Genomic DNA, 22,292 nt, shown 5'->3' with positions numbered 1-22,292 from the left:
CATTACCTGACTTGGTAATGCCCCCACGACTCAGGGGTTATTGTTTAAGCGAATTGCCACTCATCCATCGGGTGATCTCCATGAAGCTGGATTTAAAACATGAAGCCTTGTCTCCCAACTGCTCATCCAGTCAGATGGGCATCTGGGTGCCATTAAGGTAAGTGAAGAATGAAAAACCAAAGACTGCCTCCAGGGAAGCTCGTGGTTGCACATACATACTAAAAAAAGTGGGGGAGAGAGAAGAACCCCGCAAACTAGAGAATGAGGCTCAGTATATGAAACCAGTTATTAGACAGCCTAATAACCGAGACATCAGTATATGGTGGGCGACAGAACGATGACAACTGAATGGTCAGGCAAGACCATGCACACAACACTGCCACTATGCAATGCCACCTGAATGTCGTGGCACAAAGCCACTAGAAGCGATTGTGTCCGATGGGTACGGCCAGATTCCGCCTGTGGAGGGACGAGAAAACTGCTCTGTTTAACAAACGTCACAAATCTGGGGCCAGCCAGTGACTGCAATAGCTTAGCTGGAGCAGAAAAGAGAGCGATGGTCCAATTGGTAACAAGCCCTTTCGGACCCATGGTCGGCTTCTTGAGGAGAGGGGGCATAATGGCCTCTGTTGCAGCTGCTGGTACACATCCCCACGACAACAATGAACTCATTGCCAGAAGTGCCTTGTAGGATGCAAGAGAGACGCTGATTAGAGTTTTTAGAATCGTTCCCCCAAATCTTTGATGGAGACAGGAGGAAAGAAATTATACTATGAAATGAGTGGATAGATGCCTACATTTTAGTCCATGGAAGTTGGACCGTCCTTCAGGGCAAACTGCTCACCAACACCTGCCCAAGCACTTTGACCCTATGACTCTATAAGTGGGAGCAAACAGAGTGGCTTCTACTGTCAGAACCCATCCATGGCATTAGCTGATATCACATGTGTGGATACATTACTGGGGTCAGGAAATGATCTCTGTATCGCGCATTCACCTTGCTCACAGTCCACTCTGAGCATTCTCAGACTTCTCTCTCTAAGGTCTGTCTAGTAACAGACAATGACTCATCCAAGCTTCAAGGGCACGCTTGGGGCACATTTCAAGCCCACTGCACCACCACTAACTGACTCATTGCACAACTTCCCAGTAAGTACTAAAACTGCCCACATGGGTATGTACTTGTTTAACAGGAGCATTAATGCTTAGATTGTTCTACACTGACTCTGCAGATACCACCAGACCCCTAATTCCCTTTCTTAGCTGAGCAAATCTTTCATTTAGGTTTAACCTTTCCAGCTTTGCCCTTTCCTCTCCTCTGCTACCATTTTCTAGCCTCCCACAGGCTATAGTCTGGCCACCCACCCCCTGGCTGATGCACAATGCACTTGCCTCCGGACAAGCCTCAGCACTCTTAGATCACTACCATAGCGATTAGCACAGTATAACAAGTCTTCACATCACACACCATTTCTAGCAGGTGTCATCAGTATAAGACAAAGCTTAATTATGGCTCCACATACACGTGTGAGAATTGAAATGATGGACTTGCGTTCTTAAGTTGATCCACCTAGTTCAAAGATGAGTGCCTGAGCCCCTGATTTTACCTATTTATTTATTTATTTAGTATTATATGGCTCCAACCACTGTGCGCATTGCTACCTCTGCTCTTAGGCTAACCTGCAGCCAAGTGTTACTATGAAGGTCAAATAAAAGTTGTCCCACAAAGCATTTTGTTATAGACTCTATCAAAACGTGTTTTAAATGGTACTCTGTGGTACTTCTGGTATATACAGCATCCTCATCGATCAGTAGTTTTTCATCAGTTTTGATACATTGAAAAAACATTTTGAAAGTTCATTTGACATTCTCAAATCCCACTTATATTTCGATAGGACAAATTACGTTGTGTTGGATGCCAAACTAGAACCAAGATACATCAAAGTGTCAAGTACAGTATTTTGACTGGTGTTGTGCGTATTACGTAGCGAGAATACGTTTTTATGCACACTACATGACATTCGATATATTATTTTTTCTATAAGCAGCATTAAAACATTCAAAAATAAAAAAATACACGTTTTGCAGATGGTGATAAACTGTTAAAGTAAGAGCCGTGAAGGGACGAGTGGAGCGGTGCTACTTGGGACATTTAAAGGCCTTTTATGTATGTAAAAGTGTGTTGCTTTTCCATGAACCATTTAGCATAACAAAATGGCAAACGCTGTAAAGCAGTTGGGAAATGTTACGGGGCAAACATGTTTTCCTATTGCATTCTATGAAAGAGCGTTAGCTACTGGAGCTCCCTCGGTTTCAACTCCTTAGTGAGGTTGTGTTCCACTATGTAATGCTATCCTTCCTAAATGAGACTGACACGCATGCCACAGGCTTTGGGTCAGCGGCCGTACACAATGCGTGTGCATAAGGTCCCCAATCGTTTTCTAAGAATAGGAAACTAGTGCTATTTCTGAATGGCTCCAAGCATCCTACAGCTAATTGTCTGTGATCCTGCCTCTTGTTAGATTCGAGGGTGCAACACAATACCTTCCCTGGTTGAACACAAGCATGCCCTTTTATCTTGAAGCAAATTCTATTATTCTTGCTTTGAGTCTTTCCACCATACGCAGTAAGGGTCAGTGAAGGGCCCAAAAGGTTTCATGAGATATGGGATCCAGTCTCACCTTCCTGCCATAGTTATCGAATGCATGGTGATATCTGGAAGGAACCACTCGATCACCCTTCTGGCCTTCGGGTGAATCCTCATTGAGGCACCACCTGACGCTCCTCCCATTGGTACCTGTCAGCCCAGTCCAGCACTGGAAGCAATCCAGTGACTCTGAAGATGGTTCCTCCATCATTTTCTTGATTCTTATCAGCGGTTCCTCGACAGCTCATGTGTTATTACATTAGAAGCTATTGATGAGGTCGAACAGAGGGCCCCGTAATTGGATCCACCCTTACGGGGAGTCTCAGCCAGCACATCAAAGAGTTCCCAACCTGCGATAGATTCTAAAATCTGAGAGTAAAGTTCAAGACTACAGTGGAGGCAGCCTCAGCCAGGCAGAAGCTCTTGTATGGCTGGAGTGCTTGGTGACCTGAGTTACGGCCAAGCAAATTAGTTTCTGGATAATGCAACCACCCAAGATGTGGTTGTTTTAGGTTTTATCTATGTTATGCTATTTGTGTTAATACTGTGGTTACCACCAAAGCAGTGGTGTAGAAGTGGTGAACATTGTCTGTGTAGAGGTGAATTGTGACCCTTGCCAGGGTGGCAGTCAGGCCGTGGACTGTGAGGTGAAAAGGAAACAGGGCCAAGAAGAGGAGGAAAGGGGAATGCAGAAATAGTTAAGGAGACAAAAATCTACAGATCCAACTCACAACACGTAAGGAAATTCAGACATAAGTGAGAGTGATAGTGATTGTTGGGAAGAAAGTATAGTTGTCGGTGTGTTGACCTGAAAGAAGAAATGTAATCAAACGAAGAATAAAGAGTTTCCCTTAGAGAAAGTGAGTTACCCCACTAGTGTGGTAGTGGTATTACGATACGCCAACTTGTGGATGCACGATGGCCTTGAGATGTTCCATTATGTTAGTTGGTATCACCTTTTTGTAAGCATCTGCTCTCCTCCCTGATGTCTCACAATCGAATGCTCGAGATGGGGAGTCCATGATGATACCCCTGGGGGCCTTGAAGCATGGACTACCGAGAGAGACAATATAACAGCTGTTGGTTCATTAAGTTGAATTGCATGGTTAGAAGCCATTTATTTGAAATAGGGCTGAATAACCCGCCCAGGAACCTTCATCGATTTCCACCTTTCTCGTCACGTGAAAAGGACGATGGAATGGGACAGAATGTGGTCCCTTAACTAACCTATCTGACAGTCAAAGCCAAGTATGTGAAATATACTCACTAAGGTAATTTCCTTTACACACCTCGTAGTTACTTTATTAAGTGCCATTTACCCGCTTATACGATTTATTCTATACTTGCGTGCCAAACAGCTGCCAGTCTTTGCCAACATAGATGCTTGGACTGGGGTGCACACGGAGGACCGACTATGCAGGATATGTAATCAAGATATTGAAACCGCTCGATGTGTGCTTACCAATTGTAGCCTCTTGATTAATTTGTACTCTAAAAAAAAGCTATGAGAAATTTGGTGATTATGGGTCTGACCAATTTTGGAGTCCCATCTTTTGCGATAAATCCGGGGTTATTACGGTGGCTGCAAACCACATTTGGAACTGTATCCAGGACAAGCTTACTTGACTATCTCTATACCTATTTAACAATTTGGCGTATAGCCCCTTCCTCTTTCCCACCCTCGATGAACCCACATTGATGTATTCCCAATGCTTTTATATCCCCCTTTCATCACAGCTTTTAAACTTTGATGTTTCTCTTTTTACTGTTATATGGTTTTACTATCAGATGATGGACGTTTTTACTCATTGAATGTTATGGTCTCATGTGATATTCTTGTTTTTACGAGTTATGTTATCCATTGTTTTTATATTTGTTCATGTGTAAAAGGTTGAATTACCAAATGCACAATAAATAATGAAAAAACAAAATGAAGCATGGACCACTGACAGGACACTTAGTAGCCCATAGGATTCCAGACCATATCACCAATTCTCAGACTCTCATCATCAGTGATGACTACTTTGCAAGCAAGAGCTAAGTGGCCTATTGAAAGCAAACAAGGCGCTGGGACCAGAGTGTGTGTCTCCAGGATATCTGGAGGCCACCTGGCAGCTTCTCCAGCAACCTTCCATCCATTCTTCCGCAGCAGGCCACAGCCAGGAGGCTGGTTACGAGGCTTCAGAGGGTTAGACCTGTCCCAGAAGTGTCCCCAGTTATCCTACAGCAGTGCTGTTTCTGGTGGACCTAAACATTTCCACAATACTCTGCTTGTTGCAGGTACCTGGCTTTTCAGCAGTTACTTTCAGCAGAAGTTCTGACATCTGGACGTTTGCACACTACAATTTCAAGTGCCTTGACGACGAACACATCTTTCCTTAAAAGTAATGTTGTTTTTCATTTTATTTTTTCACAGCACGACTCTAACCTAAAACGCCTTTATATCTGAGCAGATTTCACCTTGTTTCTGTTTTCAGCCTGTTATCTAGGTGCCTGAATAAAGGACACCAAGGGCCTGATCACCAGTTTGCTGGTATTCTCTGTGGAAATACTGACGAACGCTACTAAAAGCAGTACACGTGCAGTAATTTGAAGGGCCACCATGTTTGCGAGTCATGTAGACCCTTCATTATTTCCCATTAGCACTCGGGGCAGGGGTAGCAACCAATCAGGTTCGAATCGCAGGCTAAATTTAGCGATCCAAGCCCACGTTACGTGAAACCCGATGGTTGATTCCCCGCCCCACCATCTTCCCCCACCCTCCCTTTTCCTTTCAGTTTTCCCAACCTTCCCACACCCAGCCTCACTTACCTCATTGGTTCAGCACTGGTGTTGCACGCCACCAGGCTGCTGCTGCCGCTGTGTGGCTGCCATGGCGCCCATATTAAGAAATTATTTTGATTCAATCCCTTAGCACACCGGGTTTCTGGATTGGAAACCCTGGGTGCTAATAGCAATTACCACCTGCTTCAGACCGTGGAACGGGAGGTTATTGCTTAATTGTGAAGTGCCAAAGGACTCCTTGGGATTGGAAATTATTGTATGCAGCAATGCTTTTGTGAGGGCTAATTACCGCCAGACAAAGACAGGCATAAACATGAGTTTCAAAACTGAAACTCGAAGCTCGGCGAAGCTATAAAGCATGCAGAATTGGGAAATAGTGCACATTTGACTTCTACTGCCACACAAGATCTCAAGGACATTTTCAGCAAGGTATAGCATTCTTGAAAAATCCCTGTGACCTATTGACATTGGTAGGTTCCGCTTAACTACTCTTCATTCCATGGCAAGTCATGTGGAGTTGCAGCTCCCTTCTGTTTACTTCCTTTCATTGAAGTATCCCGACTTCAGTTTATCACTTTGAACCTTGCACCAGCCATTTATAATATTCAAATAGTGCTCATTTTATGCTCTGATCTTCCACTCTCCTGAGGAGAACCCCGGAAATAAGCTCCCTTCTAGGAGGGTAAAGCACATTGTTTCAGTGACTTAAAGGGAGCTGTGCAATAGTTCTAAAGCAAGCAGTCTAATCATGTTCACTTCTGACGGGCGTGCTGGACCTGGCACATTTGTTTTAGTAAAGCAGGTGAGACCGGAGGGTCCCGCGACCACATCCTGGCCCATTTTGTTTTAAAATTGTGCCCCCAGGCCCTGTAGGCTGCGTTCCCCTTCCCCGCTCCCCCTCCTAGTTTGTGCGCTCGCCCCCTTTCTGATTGGCTAATTCTCCTGGCCATAACTGCCCCTTTGTGGGCATCCCTCTGCCCGGCAGCCCTCTCGGCTAAGAGCCCAGAGGCAAAGGGCGTCTCCTACAGCGGTGGCTCCAAGATGTGTCTGCAGGTGTCCGCAGTAAAAGCCAGTGAAGCCAGCAGCTAACAGACACCAACAAAAACTGTAAGTGTGGTGTGGGTGGGGTGTAGAGCGATTACTCTACTCTGTAAAGCCCCTCCCACTCTACCTTACCTTTCCATAACATAGACTGCCAAAAACCTACCCAAGGCATACTTAGAAATATCTGTGACTATCAGCCTGAATTTATTCATGCCAGGATTGTAAATGTTGGCTCTCACAGCATACCAACATACTTGTCAATCTCAACAAATGCCACATCTAGAGAGAATTGCATACTTTAGCATGTCCCACACTTAGATGGAATCGTGAACTTTAGCCTGCATCGCTTCCTTATGGAAATGTGAATGATAGCATCTGCCACACTTAGATGGAATCGTGTACTTTAGCCTGCATCGCATCGCAATAGAAATGTGAATGATAGCATGTGCCACACTTAGATGGAAGCATGAACCTAGCCTGCACCACACTTAGATGAAATTGTGACATTTAGCCCCTGTCGCATCTAGTTAGAAACGTGAATGATAGCATGTCCCACTCGCAGATGAAATTATGAATGTCACCATGCGTCACAGTTAGATGAAACTGTGAACTTTAGCCCACGCCACACCTACACAGAAATGTGAATGATAGCATGTGCCACACTCTGATGGAATTGTGAACTTTAGCATGTGCCTCACTTCGATGGAACCACGAACACTAGCCTGCATCGCAGCTAGATAGAAATGTGAATGATGGCATGTGCCACACTGGACGAAATTATGAACTTTAACCTACCCCACACTCAGATGGAATTGTGAACTTTAGCCTGAGCCGCACTTAGATAGAAATGTGAATCATAGCAATGCCACACTTAGATGAAATTGTGAACCTCAGCCTGCGCCACACCTTGATAGAAATGTGAATGATAGCCTGTGCCACAGTTAGATGTACTATGAACTTTAGCTTGTGTCACATCATCACATAGCATCACATCTAGATAGAATGTGAAGGATAGCATGTGCCACACTTGGATGTAACTGAATGTTAGCATGCAACACACTTAGATGGAATCGTGTACACTATCCTGCATCCCATCTCAGTGGAATTGTGAATGTTAGCATGTTCCCCACTTAGATGGAATCATACACATTAGCCTGCATCACATCTAAATAGAAATGTAAGTGATGACATGTACCTCACTTGGATAAAATTGTGAGCGTTGGCATGCGCCGCTCTTGGATGAAATTATGAATGTTAGCCAGTAGTGAATCAACCATCTAGATAGAAAGACAAGACAATGGACGGAATGGACGAAACTGATAGAATGGATAGAATACATGAAATCGATATGACAAGTGGAATGGATGAATTTGTTAAATAGACTGAGTGGACGGAATGGATAGAATTGGACAGAATGGATAGAGTGGACGGAATGGATGGAATGTATAGAATGGAGGAAATGGATGGATTGGATAAAGTGGACAGAATGGACCTAATGGATAAAGTGGATGGAATGGTTAAAGTGGATGGTATGGATGTAATGGATGGTGTGGATGGAATGGTTGGAATGGATGGTGTGGATGAAATCGATAGAACGGACGGTATGGACAAAGTGGATAGAATGGACAGAATTGATGGAACGAATAAGAGTGGTTGGAATAGATAGAGGGAACTGAATGGATAGAGTGGACTGAATGGATAGAGTGGACTGAATGGATAGAGTGGATGGAATGGACAGAACGGACAAAGTGTATGAAATGGACAGAGCAGATGAAATACAAATGCAAATGTTAACCTGCTTCCCAATTCCCTTGCTGTTGCTTTTTATCGGTATCCCTCTCCTATCGCCGTAAGCCCTGCCCCCATCTCTGTGTCCGTGTGTCGCTCTGCTCCCTGCCATCTTGTTTAAGTGCCTGCTCCCATGCACTTTACATTTAAATATAACCATAACATCACTACGCTTAGTCTCTACTATACAAATCACTCAACTAGAACACAGCTACACCCTGACTAATTCGGCCTAGCTGTCCTCATCCGAAAACGATCCCATGATCACCCATCACCATATAAAACGCAGCTAGCTGAGCACATTCCGGCTAATTGCTCACATATGCGTCCTTCAGACCTAACACAGCCAGAACCCAGTCTGGTTGTCCACCCACCAGACTGCAAACATCTATCCTCATCAACACACCTAACGCTAGGATGCAGCTACCATCCGGCAATTGCATCAGCTGCACACATATCTGGTGCACTATGACTCTATCCCTCTCTACTGACCAGAACTACGGTTCCCAAGAGCGTTCAGCCTACCAGCGCTTTGAGGTCATACTAATGATATATAAAGCGATATATAAATGCCAAGTAACATAACATAACTTAATCAAACCCCATTGTCCTTGATGAAATTATGCTGATGCCAACCCAGTTCCTCTGTCAAGGGCCACTGGCGCCCAGGGTGCAGGAGGAACTATAAGGCTTCACTGGCGCACGGCTTATTTCAATTCACTAACAGCCCGCTGGCATGAAGAATTCCCAAACAATCCCTCAGAACCTGGCAAACCACGAGATGCAGGGCAAGGAATGGGCTTTTTTCCGGTTGGTTGATCCTGGATATATTGCCATGTTCACACACACACACCTCTCCTCATATTTGGACCTCTTAACAGAAGTGCTACACAAGGTCTCCAACACAGCCCGTTTTGTTGAGGAGAGAAGTCAGGGACGTCGTTTCACCAAAATGCTAGGGGTAGCGGAAGTGACATCACATTGCCACGCCCCCAGGAGTGACATCACAAGAAGTGTCATTTGACCACACCCCCACAGGAAGTGACATCGTTAGACCACACCCACAGGAAGTGATTTCATTTGACCACGCCCCCACCATGACATCACAGAAGTGGCCTAATAAAGCATTATCCCTCAGTGCACTAAGAAAAAAATGGTTACGATATCAGTGTATTGTGACATTTCATACAAGAATGGATCATCATATGTAGCAGTGTCAAGGTCCGTGTTGCCACGTGAAGTGTATGAACCCCAATCCCCTCTTTATGTGGATCTGCCCTGTTATTTCAACAGGACTACAGAGCGAAATCACATTCTGGGGGGACAGGGATGGATAGGCAGGCATGGGATAGGGGAAAGCCAGGATAAAAGGGGAGAGGGAGAATATTTCACCAGAAAACATGTATGGCATCCTCAGTTTTTAATGATTCTTCTTCTTGTGTTATTTTGGCTGCCAAAAGATTAGTTAAAAATGTGTTCAAGGCATACAGTGCATTACTGAGTGATACACACTTCAGTACCAAAAGCCTCATCAGTCCTATCCCCATATTTTATAGGGGAAAAAATCCTGGCTGCATTTTGCATTACTCCCACACTCACCAACTCTCTTTATGTGCCTAGGTTTCTGTTCCTACATGTTCATTCTCCTCCACACCCCGCACCTCTCCACAATGGTACAAATTCCAACAATTAGTACTATTATATAGATTTTGGGATAATGCCCAACAGTTGCTCTTCCTTCACTCTGATCATAAGACTTAAAATGTAGTTTCGTACCAGATTGAGCATAACAGTGGCTTGACAGACATGCCGGTGCTGCTGTTTCAATGGCATGTGAGGTAAGATTCTGACTCGAAGGCAGGTTGTTGCTTAGGTGACCGGAAACTAGAGGAGAGGTCTGTGAGTGTTCAATGGCAACAGATCAAGAAGACAGATCTCCGGTAGTGGAGCTGCAGGTGTTTGGCAGAGAAGAGGCTGCAAGTATGGCAGGTGCTGTTTTGAGGTCACAGAATACTGGCTGTGATGCTGATGGTGCCGGGCTGGTTTTAACAGAGGACACTGACTGGGTGTGTCTCATCATTGCTTGGTTGACTACAAATGAAGGATACGGTGCTGGCATTGTGAAGACAGAACTGTAGCTGTGGGGCAGCTGGTGACTGGCTTAAAGGAAGTTCCTGCTTAGATGGCTCATCATTGCTTCATTGACTGGAAATGAAGAAGAGCCGGGCGGGAATCGGATAGCAAATGTTTTCATGACACAAGACTCCAGCTGTGCTGCAGCTTCTGGCTGACTTGTCAAGAAGATGCTGATGGAGGCTACTCAAATTCTAAGAGACTGGTGGTTGACAGCTGCCTGTGGCTGTGCTACTAGTAGTGCCTGTCTGGCTTCACAGGAAAAGACTAATTGAATGTCTTGCTGTTGCTTAGACTGAAAATCTGTAGAATGCCGGCGGTGTGGCAGATGCTGCCATTTTAAAGACACATGATGTTTCTGACGTAATGGTCCATTGTTGCTTAGCTCACTGGTAAATAATAGGATGTTGACAAAATTCAACAGCATACCATGCAGTGTTTTGAAGATAAGCCAAACTGGTTGTAGTGCATGAGCGATGTATCATGGCTGACTTCATGAGGAGAAGAGGCTGGTAGTGTAGGAGAGTAGCAGATGGTGTTGAAGACTGTATGTGGTACTGATTAGGTCTGCGTGACTTGAAAAGAAAGACCTAACTGGAAAATTGAGCTATAATCTAACAGTGTCAAAGAATATAATGGTTCATCTTTTCAGAGGATACCTCCTGTGTCGCATGTCAGCAAATCGGTCAATGGCATCACTTAAATTTACCTCGTCAACCTCCATAGGTTCACATGCCATTACCAACAAATCACTGAGTCTCTTGTCTCCACATCTATTTCGCAAATAGTTTTTAACTCTTTTCAAACAGGAGAAGAACCTCTCATTTGTTGCAGTTGTAATCGGCAATGATAGAACCAGATCCAACAGGTTTAGGACCTCAGAAAAACCTGTTGAATATTCATTGAGATAGTACCTGACAGAGTGAATACCTGCTAAAGTCTTGTCAGATAAATAGCTCCTTGCAATGTCAAGGCCTGAATGCAGTCCAGCATAATTTGCTTGGGCCCTAGGTAGTGCCGAGCAAGAACATCTGCAGATGAGTCCTCCAAGAAATGTTTAGCCCTTGCATTGAACATGCCGGCAGCCTTGGTAAGCCCCATGTTATCTATAAAACGAGCATCCAACTCTCTTACAAACCTATCCAAGGTGGAGAAAAACACCTCTTGCTTTATCCGTTCAGTCTGTGGCATTCGATCCTCAGAGTGCTCATAATGTCCAGGCCTCTTCCCTACAGTAGTACCAACAAGGTATTCTTTTAGTTTGCTGCTTAGTTGGTGCTGCCTTACTGGTAAAGCTCTGCGGTTGTGGTCTTCAACTGTTTCAATACCACATTTTTCTGCCAATTCCGTGGCATCATTGATGATTTTCACCCAATGGCATTCTTGTCGAAGGTTGACAAGGGAAGTTCTTGTCACTTGAATTTGGTTACTCGCATCTGGCAAATCAAGATTCTTTCTCTGAAGTTCATCAGATAACGCACTAATCTTTTTCAGAATTGATTCCATACTTAACAAAGTTAGCAAAAACTCAAAGCACTGCATATTTCGGAGAAGGCCTCTGGCTTCTGAACAAGCCTGCTTGTCACGTTGTTGTGATGATTCTATTACACTGAGAACAACTATAATGGTTTCAAATCGAGCCTGTATTTTTTTTTTAACGCAAGCATACCAATAAAACCATCTAGTGCCACAAAGTCTTTCTAATTCTTGTACTGCCAGACCGCTTTCTGTTTGAGCTTTTACATAGAGTTCGTGTTGAGGAGAACTTTGTGAAAGGAACACATACACAGCCTGCAAAGTTGAGAAAAAATCTTTCACTGTTTGTATGTTAGTGATAGTTTGCACTAACGCAAGGTTTAGACGATGTGCATGACAGTGAATGTAAACTGCCTGTGGAGCAATTTCTTTTATTTTCGCATGCACTCCATTGAAACAGCCCCTCATAACTGATTCCCCATAATAGCATTGTGCCACACAGTTCTTCCAGTCAAGGCCAGCATTGCATACAGATTTGTTAATGGCTGCATCTAAACTGGAGGCATCCAACTTCTCCATGTGGTAACATCCCATGGCTTTTTCCTGAATGTTCCCATCTTGATCTACAAACCGGATCACAAAGCTCATCTGTTCTTTATGTGAAATGTCTTTGGTTTCATCAGCCAACACTGCAAAGTGCTTTGTCACTTTCCTAGCGATATTCTGACATGTAAGATTTGCCACAACTGAGATCATGTCATTTTGATACTCAGGAGATGTGTAGTGCCCATATCTTCTAGCCATTTTTCCTTTAAGAAGTTCATTATTATCAGACAGCAAACACAATATTGCTATGACATGTCCCTTATTGTGGGAGTCTTGTGATTCATCTGTGGCTCGGAAAGCAAGTCCTTGACGACCCAAAAGACATACAACCTTTAGTAACTGCAGCACATGTTGACGATTCTCTTCAATCTCTTGGTCCCCAACCTTTTCTAGCATTGAAACAATTGAGTGTTGAGGGCCTGTAGTCTGTTGTACATGCTTAAAATCTGCCCAAGCTACAACCGAAGACTTATGCTTATCAGAATCTGAGTGCATCTTTAAAGAACAACGTGTCTTTTCCCATTTAGCGAAGCCAATGTCAACAAATGGAACATTGCCCCATGCACGCCCCCCTCCTCCAGAATTATAACCAAAATGTCTGCATGCAAAGCAGTATACTTTATCTTTCAGAATTGAATACTCCAACCAAGGATATATTTGGTAGTCTCCATTAAACCTACGGGAACCAGTTACAGGGTATGTAGGAAGTTTAGGCTGTACCGGGTCACTGCATGGATTTGGTGACAGATCAGTCACCACACTGTCATCTAAATTGGGAGCTGGAGATCTTCTTGGAATGCCCTGCTCAGCTAGACACATCTGCATACTGTTATCGCTCTGCAGCCAAGAGCTGCCTGTGCTCTCCCCGAGGAGTGAAATGTCGGGAGAGCAAGCAACAGTGGGGGGGATCATCAAACATGCCAATACGGGAAGAACAATCTTCAACATCAGGGTTGAAAGAGCACTCAGCGCTAACCAGGAAAGTTGAAGTGTTGCTTAGGTCATCAGCATCACGTGAAACCATCACAGCAATGTCTGCACGTGAACAAGAGCCTTCAGTGGCCACCACAAATGAAGGCGATGCTATGTCAGCCAAGGAAGGTGGAGCTGTAGACAGAGAGTCAGCATGTGAAGATAGTGAACCAATGTCAGCACATGTAGATACACTGTCTGCACCTGAAGAAGCAGCTTCGCTGCCAGCAAGAGTTGATGTGCTGGCCAATGGTTGGACAACATGTGCAGCTGTGTTTGAACTGCCACTTGAGGTATCACCAGACCTCTTGCGCATGCTTGAATCAGAGCCTGGAGTGGGCCAGCTCCTCTTGCCTTTGGAGATAACATATCAACGATTGACCTCTGTTTTGGATCCTTGGGTTTTCCTGTAGGTGTAGACATGTTCGTTCTTTTAGTACTGCTAAATCAGAAGCTATTATTCAAGCAAATGATGGATTCCTCCGTGTCCTCCCGACTTCTTTTGTGCTTCACTCTTCTTTGGAGGACCACTTCCGCTGAATACCAAAGAGGAAACAAATCTGAAATATATTGCTTTGGCTTACAAGTTTATCACTGTACTCCCTGAAAATAGGTGAGTGCTCCCCAAAAAGAAAAACAGATTTAACAAACACTGTAGACCCTGAGCCCCTGCTTTCACGCACACAGCTCCATGGATGTTTGGAGAGGTAGCGCACGTAGTTCCAAAGGAAGAAAGTACTATTATTACTGCTCGATCGGTAGACATGCACATGATCTTTTAATGTGTATGAGTAACTAGGTGCAAAATAATTATTAGAAAAACCTTTCTGTTTTTCAGTTAAAGCATTTTTACTTGCTTACAAAATACTGCCGTGGGGAACAGGATTTACATTTTTACTCCCTAAAAATGATTTTACTTCCAAGTTTACAAAATAGGGAATACAATAGTCCCACTTCAAAATCTTATCTGGAACACTGAGTACATACCTAAGCAGTGATCTCAAGTATTTATTTTCATAGCTTACGTTTAGGTCAGTCCTATCTGTCAGGGTTATACTTTACATTTGAGAGATTAACAGTTGCAACCTGTTCAAACTATGCCCCTAAATAAAAGGAAACCCGTGGGTCCGAAAAAACTGAAGTGAAGCATGCGTTCAGTGTCATACATTTTGAAGTTAATTTTGTGGTATTCTCTGATTAAATGGAAGAGAGACAGCCATCTTTAATGTTGGAACAACTATGACAAGGCTGCAATGCATAAATAGATATGGACTAACAGATCAGATCATTAACATATGCTGTACATTTCCAATATGTTGCTTCACGTTCATTTAACTCTCACAGCGGTCACAGATAAGGCTGGATGTCAGCTGCTCAATGGTGGTACTGTTTGCTGGCTTTGAGAACACAGAAAGGAAGGAACTCCCACACGAAGATGCAGGTCTGAAAATAATAACAAAATATCAGAAAGATTCATTTGTGCAACACCAGACCATATTAATTTTTAATAGAGTTTTAGAGTTCTGGGGTGCACACATCATGCAAAGACAAACTGGACCACAGAGGCTTTGCACATGACAGACCTAGAGACTGACTTCAGGCCCAGCAACGATTCATCATTAACCTTCTGTAACTCAGAGGGATGCATGTTATGCACCATTGCCCTAGGATCTCTAGGAACTAGCTCTGTAGGCCGCAGCAGGCCCAGGCTGAGTGTGTGGCTCGGGCAAGGAGTAGTTTACATAATGTCATGTCACAATGTAAAATCCTAGTTAAATGCATTGCAAAATGTATAGGCTGAAGGCCACATATGACTTGGATTTCATCTGCCTGTGGTTAATTTAAGCAGTTTAATTTGCATAAACTGTTGCTGTAAGATGGGCTCAGGAGGGCACATAAACACAGTGGCGAGGGGCAAGGGGCACATCGACACAGTGACGAGGGGCACATGGACACACTGGCTGGGGGCACATGGAACCGGCGATGGCTTATCTTACAGCAGGAAGTAAAAATGCCTTCAATCCCTCCCCCACATGATCTATAAAAGACAAAATGTAACGTTAGTAAAATGAAATTGGTGCTGCCGGCATCAGCGGCTTGCTTACTTTCCCTAATGTTAAGCCGCTGCCGTGCCAGCACTGAATTAATTATTCTAACATACTTGCCAACCCTACAGATTTAGGCAGTAGGCTACTGCTTTTTAAGCAGTCCTACCACCTACAGATTTCAGTGACAGATCCTACTGCTTTTTACAGTGGCAGGTAATTTATGTGACTCTAAGGCAGGCTGCAGGACATAGTCTGTCTGTACAGTGGGCTGGTAGGTGATACTTTGATTGGACTCAGACCAATCAAGTGACCTGACAGCTATGTGACTCTGCCCTGCACTCTGGCTGGGACAGGCCTTAGGTGAACCACTAACAAAGGCAAGTGGCAGAGCGTAACACAATCACACCGCATCTGCCTGTCACGACATCACTTATTCTGTACTTCAGTTTCTTTCTCCTGACCTTTCCGCCTATTTTGGCACCACTCATCTGCTCATTTTGCACACCATAGCATTGCCCCTCTGCTTACCACAGGTTGCCGTATTGTAGAGCAACCAACCTCTACAGTGCAAGTCCCCCAGACGAAGGATTGAATGAATGGGGTACATAGTGAGGGACGCCCATGTATATTGCAGGACCGTGAGAGAATTGGCAAATGTGAGCAATGTGTGGCCTTGGAGTGTATACAGTTCTCAGTGTCCATCAGTCCATGCTGGAAAATATTTAGGGGGGTGGTGGAGCCACCCTGGAAGAGACATAGGCTCCAGTGAAGGGAATGGGGTAGGGACAAACATTGAGCAGTGTGGATGTTCTGCACACAAACCTGAATTCACTAATGATGGAGAAAGAGAGCCCAGCCAGCTGACTAGACTACTGGGAAGCTGGGATTAGGGGAACCAGGCAACAAATGACCTTTGTGGCCACCGGCCGGTGTGGAAGGTGGTGATCCGGTGTGCTGAGCAGTGGATCCCTGCACTCCTGCCTCTTCTGAATGTGAAATAGGAGTGCCTGAATATCACAACACAGGCGGGGGAACTACAGGCTGAAAGAGGGAGACTATCAGTCACTAGTACGAGTCCTAGAGGCGCTGGTTAGGAATGTATGTGCCGGCGGCAGCTTAACAACATTGCAAGCCGCCGCCGGCACATATTTGTTAGTAAAATGAATTTGGACGTTTACAGTGTACAACTAATGGATCGTGTGTTCCCCTATTACTCGTTCATTGTTCTTGCTTAAAGAAAGAAGGTTGTCATCGCCTTGTGTCTGCTGTCATTACTGTGTGCACATTAAGCCTCCTACTACCTAATTTCTCTGTGAATGTGCTTTTTTTCTTCTATAGTTATTTCACATTGGTTCTTTATTGCCCATGGTATTACTGGTTGTGCACTGAGGTGCCCAATTCCCCAGTTCTCCCCCCCCTCCAGGCATTCCCATTGTCTAGGCTTGTGCAGGACCTACCCCACATCTGCACTGTTGATTCAAACTCAGGAACATTTATCGGGTTACCCCTTTTTAATTCAGGTCTACTTTCATGGAGACAGTCGCTTGTAAGAACCCTGCTTAGCCTTTGAGCAATCTGCATCCTTTACATAATCTTCTGTTACACAGAGAAAGAGATTCACAGACCTGCCTCATCCTATGACCATACCTGTGAATCATGCGGTGGGTGATGCAAAGGGCCTTGAAGGTGACTTTGTGGTCTAGGGCTGTGTGAAGTTGCAGAACATTGCCTTCATACACTCTGAAGTTTATGACAAAACTTTGCAACCTTCACCAAGTTATGACTGAATGCCTACAAGTTGGATTTTGTGGGTATTTAAGTTCTCATGTTCAAATGTTAAGAAGATATATGAAGCTCTGGACATGTACACAGTATGATTTCTTTCTTTTTTATTCAGAGGAGATGGTAGGGAAGGGGGAAGTTTATTTAGGTTTCTCAGTCCAGCAGCACGGGATATCCCAGCTCAGTCAAGGATAATACCAGCAATGGAGGATCTAAATTACACTGACTGAGAGGTGAAGCCTTCAGGCAAGAAAAACAAGCATTGGCAACGTCAAACATGTTGGCTTTTCTGAAGTGAATTTGTGAACATGTTTCTATTTTCACCACCACAAATATGTAACCAAAGAACAAACCCCACTGACATATATACCTAGTGAAATATGGAGAAATACTGCAACAAAACCTTGTTTGCTGAAATTATTTCACACCAACCAATTCATTCCACATTAAAAGGACGATAGCGAGGAGCATACTATACACTGCAGGCAACAAGCCGGCTAGACAATATCCTACTTCCTGTTTTTCTCTAACTACTTCCTCATGGCTGGAAGAATATGAAGGCAGTCTTTGGTCTGCTCTGGGATCCTTATATTTTTTCGCACTAAAACTCAGTTATTAATAATTATGTTTATCAGAATGAATTAGTTAACTTTTGTGGAGCTTCGTGAAAACTTTCTTTTAACCTTTTTTCTTGAAAAGGATGGATAGTGTGGTCGGAGGAGGCAAATACAACAACAATGTTGTTTGAATGGTATCATGTCTTTGCAATGCATGACTTATTTGTGGGTGCACAGTGTACTAACACAGCAGAACTGAGGATCCAGAGAGTGAAGGGCAGTAGCAGGCTGGCCTCGGGCCGGCAAGCGCAGGGGAACCGGGTATATGGATTGGGGCTGCTGGAACTGGAAGCTATTTTGTTTGTGCAACAGTTTCATTTCTAACTGTAATGGTAGGCTAACCCCCTCTAGGCCATCTGTTTCCATTTGGGGAGGATGTGGAGGCCTATGGGGCTCTAAATGAAAGTACACAAATATTGAAAAAAACATTAGGTATACACATGCTTAGATTTTTTTTAACTGTGTAAAAAAACGATATATATTTACACTGAGAGCTGCTGAGTGCTTAAGACTCAGGGTTCCAGCAGCAAGGTCAAGGTGCAGTGCCCTTCCCGTATGGGCATTCATCCAGATGCTGTGCAGGGGTGCCAGGCACGCTACATGCAGAACCCGTAGGCTGAGCTCCCTGACCAGGGCACTGCTGTGGCAAAGGCACCCCAATAGAAGCCCTCCCTCCCATCCCTATCTTGTTATCCAAAGAGACTGCCCCGCTGCTGCGCCTGAAGCCGGTCTCCCTGTGCAGGTGCACTGGTCCCTAGACCGGCCCACTGCCTGCCGGTGTTTGTTTGCTACGGCCATAGGTAGAGTGGGGGATAGGGGAGATCCTGGTGTCAATTCTGAGGCTCTGCAGGCGCCCCACTCTTTTTTAGGTACAAAGAAGTCTTCACTTTTTACGTGGATGGCTTTTTTCCTCCCCCTCTTTACGAATAATAATCGGGCCTTCATTTGTTTTAAATTAGGCATTAGATAATTGTCTGATCTCATATGTCCTTTTAACTATCTTTATTGTTGTTGTTGCTATTTATCATGGCTGGTCCAATACACATCGCAGAATTTTACTTCAACTTTTTTTCGATTAAGGATGTTCTCAACTTTTATTTCAGCGGCATACTTGAACGTCCTTCTAGGTACGAATTGCACACTAAAATGTTCCTCCTCACATATACATTTTAAGTGTGGGGCATGCCTAATCACACGTCTGGTCCTAGGGGCTCTAGCTGGCAGGGATGGCATGACCAGGCTTCTGTGCGGATGGGCATCGGAGCTCAGCAGAGTGGATACATGACACACTTTGATGGGGAGACCAGAAAGGGTTACTTAATCTCGGTGGTTCTTACAGGTCCATATTTCTAAAGGAGTAGGTAAAGGCAGGTTTTTTTTGGCAGAGCCAGCCTCTGTTTTCTGGATGGGCTCATAGGGTTCTGAGTGATCACCCAGTGTCAGCTAACCTCAGATTGACGGAGATCCCAGCGCACATGCAAAACAAAAAAAGAAGAAACAAAGAAATCAGGACTCCCGATTTCTTTGTTTCTTCATTTTTTGTTTGGAGAACGAAAGGCTGCTCCTGGCCATCAGCGGAGAGAAAACAGACGCGCTGGCTGGCCCTGCCACATCACAGAGCCCTCGTGCTCCTGCTTGGGGGAGAGAGGTGCGGCAAGGCACCACAGCGATGCCAGTGGTCTCAGGCAGGGCCTGGGGAGGACGGCGAAGCACGGACCGCTTTGGTGCTGCGGCTGCCGTCGGCACCAAATTCATTTTACTAACGTGCAAATAGGTGCCGACGGCAGCTTGCAAGCCGCCGCCGGCACATATTTGCATGTCAGTAAAATAAATTTGGTACTGCCTGCCGTCGGCGGCGACCACCGCTGGACTCACTCACCTCGAGTCGAAGTCACTGGTCACTCTGGCCTCCATCAGTGGGGGTGGATCGACGTGGATGCAGCCTGCCTGCCTTCCTGGACAAAACAAACTCAGCCTCAGCAGCGAGACGAGAAGCACCACACACGTTTTGCATGTGCAATAATCAAAATGGAGGCCAACACAAGCGTTGCAGCACGCTGTGGCCAAGCCCCCTCCTCCTCTGATTGGTCAATCGCCAGAGGTTGCAAGAGATTGACAGGGGTCGCTGGCCAATCGCCAGCCGTCGCTCTTGCGACCTCTGGCGACCCCCAACCCCCAAATGACGTCCCTGAGAGAAGTGGCATCTGATATCTGTAAAGGCCTCCGTTTAGGAAAGAGTTCAGGGAACTTTCTCCAGTTCTTCAGTACAATAGTGCACCAAGACTAGGGTGACCAGATTTTCAAGACGAAAAACCGGGACGACCAACAACCAAAAAGGAGGACTACCTCCTAACCCCCCTTCAATCCCACAGTATTCCCACCACTGCTCCTGTCTATTAATGATGCAGTTTTGACTATGTATAAAGTCAATAAAAAACAAACTTTTGCTCTGATTGATGTTACAGGACTTGCTGTTTATCTTTTCCGAGGTGGTCTCCGTGGCACAGTTAGGTAATGCATCTGGCTGGTATCTGAAAGGTTGGGGTTCGAGTCCCTTTTGTAGTGGCAACATTCTGACAGCATAAAAATGTTCCCTGTTCTCGTGATGGCCAGTTGTGAAAGTGTAATAACATTGCAAAAGCATAATCACGTTTACTATTGCCTATTAAATTAAGTTGTCACCCTACCCTCCCCCAAAACAGGGGCTAACACCCTCCATCTCCCCAAAACAGGGACAGGGTTTTTAAATTAAACCAACTCTCTGGACGGGTGAAACCAAGGGCCCAATTCTGGTACGTCCCGGGAAAACAGGGACATCTGGTCACCCTAACCAAACCAAGATGGTGATCTGGCCATCATTCTTTGAAACTTAATTTATCCAAATAAAGGAGTTTGTCAATTCAAAACGCTTAACCCTGACTGGGCCTAAATAGGGTAACGATACCTCTGATGTACAAAATATTTTTTTTTTTTTTACTTTTAATCGGCATTTGTCATTGAAAGCTTATAATAACAAATACATAGCATAAAACGAATGATAAAAACTTATATAAAATTCACCCAGTATGTGCTCCCTGACACGATCAATATATACATAACAAAATCTTTTAAAAAAATGTTTCTCAAAAATATCTCTCTCTGACACCATGCCTTATATGTGCTACCCTAAAAATCACATCCTGCAATCTGGTTTGTTTATAAAAAAAAACCTCCACAGTCTCAAGATGTCTATGAGCCACACCAAGCATGAGTTTTAGCCAAGTGGACCTGGGGCACGTATTTAAGGGGCGAAGAAACAGGAAATGAGTAATGGCCTCAATGGTACCACCACTGGCACAGAGGATCCCTAACAGGTCTAAGACCCTCCATCTCCCCATCATGGCATCTAACGTAGAACACCAAGGATGTTTTAATCATAGTATTTTCTTACATTTAAAATACTAAATCGAGGAAATCAAGGTGGCTTCCTAACTTTCAATGCTGTGGAAGCCACCTTTAAAACACTGGAAATAGTTTCGGACTACAATGATAATTAATGCATTGTGGCCTGCTTACCTTTGCTTCACTGACATTTTCATTTATTATAACATATCCAGTCTACTGTGCATTTTTGCACAACAATCCATACATAGAAAAACAAATATGAATATAGCATTAAGCACCCGTTTCAGGGGCTGGAATGGGTGGGAGCGGCATGACGGCCCAAGTTAAAAGCCTCAACGAAGCGAGGGCTGTTACCGAGGGACCCGGGACGATTTTTGGGGCTAGGTAATTTGACTATAGTACGTACGGAAGACCTCTCTTGCAGTCTTTAAAGAAAGCACAGGTGAACAAGGAAGAAATAGAATGGACTGAGGAAATTGGGGAAGGATTTTAGTAGTTGAAGAAAGCAATTTGCACAGCTCCCATTTTGGGAATCCCCAATTATGCGGAGGAGTTTTTCTTATTCTCGCACGCAAATGGGACAGTCATGACAGCAGTGCTTACACAGGACTACATTGACGTACAAACCTCTAGCGGATTACAGTGGGATTTTAGACCCAGTTATGAAAGGACGTTCACAATTGAGAAGTCTACAAGTATTGTAATGGGCTGCTCTATGACGCTTATTGTGGAACATGCTGGACAGGCTTATTAAGGCACTACAGCTCCCGGCGGCCATAGCGATAGCGGTCATTAAATGCGCGTCTCATACTAAGTGAACAGATTTTTATCTCTTGCTGGAACAAAGCAGCAGACGTAGAAGCCAAAAGGGTTGCATGTTCTTCAGATATGTCTAGTTTTGATACTCCAAGTATAAAGGAGAAAGTAGCCACGCCCATGATAATGCGAGAAGGGTTTAATCATTTGGCAAAGATCCAATTAATGGAGATTCAAGGAAGTGCACTGCAGGAA

General features: G+C 44.5%; 1 long non-coding RNA gene across 1 annotated transcript in view; it reads right to left on the bottom strand.

The window, feature by feature from the left end:
• Positions 1 to 14,259: 14,259 nt before the first annotated feature.
• LOC138513030 (uncharacterized) overlaps positions 14,260 to 22,292 on the bottom strand; it is an 86,555-nt gene continuing 78,522 nt past the window's right edge. The window contains exon 3 of the long non-coding RNA XR_011281660.1: positions 14,260 to 14,893. This is a non-coding gene — a long non-coding RNA (uncharacterized lncRNA). The remainder of the gene's footprint in view (positions 14,894 to 22,292) is intronic.

This window comes from Ambystoma mexicanum, chromosome 12, assembly GCF_040938575.1.
Source record: "Ambystoma mexicanum isolate Mex_15411 chromosome 12, UKY_AmexF1_1, whole genome shotgun sequence".
Lineage (NCBI taxonomy): Eukaryota > Metazoa > Chordata > Amphibia > Caudata > Ambystomatidae > Ambystoma > Ambystoma mexicanum.
Note: the sequence above shows the minus strand (reverse complement) of the source record. Positions and strands in the feature narration are given on the sequence as shown.